Raw genomic sequence first — 1,957 nt, forward strand, 5'->3', positions numbered from 1 at the left:
TGAACTTGGCAGCTCAACCCATCCAGACCTTCATCTTCTCCCCTACGGGGGGAGAAGGCAACTGCTGTCTCCATTTCAGTGCACAAAGACAACGCCGTGCCCGGTGGGGTGGACAAATCGGTGGCGCTTGGTTGCCTTGGGCTGGCTTCAACTGGGTCACCCTTGGGACGGGGACATCGGGGTGTGGGGAGAGGCTGGGTTTTGGGGGCTGGTGCTGGCAGGTTGTGCCCCTATCTCCTCTGGTTTGGGCACATCGGAGATGATGTCCCCACACATCATTAATGTGACCTCGCTGGGGCGTGGGGCTACCCGAGAAGGTGGTGTTGAAGAACTTCTGCTGAATCAGCTCATGCTCCTGCGCCGCGTTGACCTCAACGGCCCTCAACAGCCAAGGGAGGAGTCAGGAGCATCCTTCTTCTCCCAAGACCTAATCCCTGCTCCAAAAGCCTTCTCCAGGCTTTCCAGCCACGGCTTTCCACCAGGAAAGTCATGTCCTATCCCAGAAGCCATAGGCTGATACGTCCCTGTGACAGCAATACCTCCAGGTGGAGGCCCACCAGCTTCCAACCCCCAACCCAAAGGCACAGCTCTGGAGGGCTTTTGCCTTGGCTGGGTCTAAACGGGCTGATTCCACCCCAACCACCCTACGACCGAGCCAGCGAAGAGGAAGGTTTGTAGCAGGTCTTACACATCGAGCTCCTCACAGATCTCCCTGATGTTCTCCTTGCTGCTTTCCAGGAGATGTTGGACCTCATGCAAGATCTCCTCGCCCAGCTCGCTGCAGGCCAACAGGTCCTGGGAGATGTGTGTGAAGGCTCCGTCTCCCATCACCTTTGGGCTGAGCTGAGGGTTCCTGTTGGCCATCCCACCGCTTGGCTGAAAGGGTTAACGCAGCGGTGTGGCTGTGTCCTCTCCTCCACCCTTGTCATCAAACAAGCCAAGCTCAGAGTCCTGTGGAGATGGAAATCCCGGCCTTTAAATGATGCTGGTGGGTGCAAAGTGCAGATCTCTGCTACAACCACCTCCAAACCCCTGGAAAAGCTCCACTTCCTGCCTCCTCCCATCGATGGGTCGTGCAAGAAACACCCATTTCATCAAAATTCTCCTGGGTTTGGGCTGTGGAGGAAGAACCACGCGGGTCTTCTCCACCGAGGCCATCCCTTAGAGGGAACCACCAAAGCGTGGTGGTTTCAGGGTTCAGGGTGGGTTTGAGATGTTTTCTGCCCATCTTCTGCCCCATTTTGGGGGCCAGAGGAGCCAGCCTGCCCTGGGTGCTTGGTCCTGGCCCTCCTCCAGGCTGGGTTCCTGCTCCCTCTGCTCCTCCTTGGCATGGGTGAATGGGGATTCCCACCACCTGGATGTCCCCATGGCCACCAGCAGGTTGGCACCGATGAAGGCCTCGCTTGTGACAAGGACGATGAAGTAAATGGCATCATCATCTTCAGGGTCTGCCCTTCTTCCTTGATGGGGACAGGGATCACATGGTTGATGGTTGGTGGTCGCCACCGCCCCAGCACCAAGCTCCAGGGGAGCATCTCAGCATCTACAGGTCACCAAAACGGGCAGGATCAGACTTGCCGAACAGGATGGTGGTGCCCAGCACTGAGAAGATCTGAATGGAGACAGCGATGGGGGTCCCGGCACCTTCCCCACCATGGAAGGATGCTCAGCATCTCCAGCCCCCAGCACTGGGCTCCTCAGTGTGAGCAGGGTCTGGCCAAGCTCCTCAGCCTCGGTGCTGGGAGCTCAACCTCCCCCTCCCAGCATCCCCGGGCCTGCCAGGGAGGTGGGATGGACCAATGTGGTGGGAAAGGACCATCCTGCTGCTGGCCCCCGTGCCTGCTGGCCCCATGGTCCCCGAGGTGCTGTGGCCAGTGCTGGACCCTGTTGGCCAAGATCAGTGGAGGTCCCCATCCTTCCCAGGGGGGCACCAGAGGAGGTCCTGGTCTTTACTTGG

Source organism: Calidris pugnax, unplaced genomic scaffold, assembly GCF_001431845.1.
Source record: "Calidris pugnax isolate Ruff unplaced genomic scaffold, ASM143184v1 scaffold912, whole genome shotgun sequence".
NCBI lineage: Eukaryota > Metazoa > Chordata > Aves > Charadriiformes > Scolopacidae > Calidris > Calidris pugnax.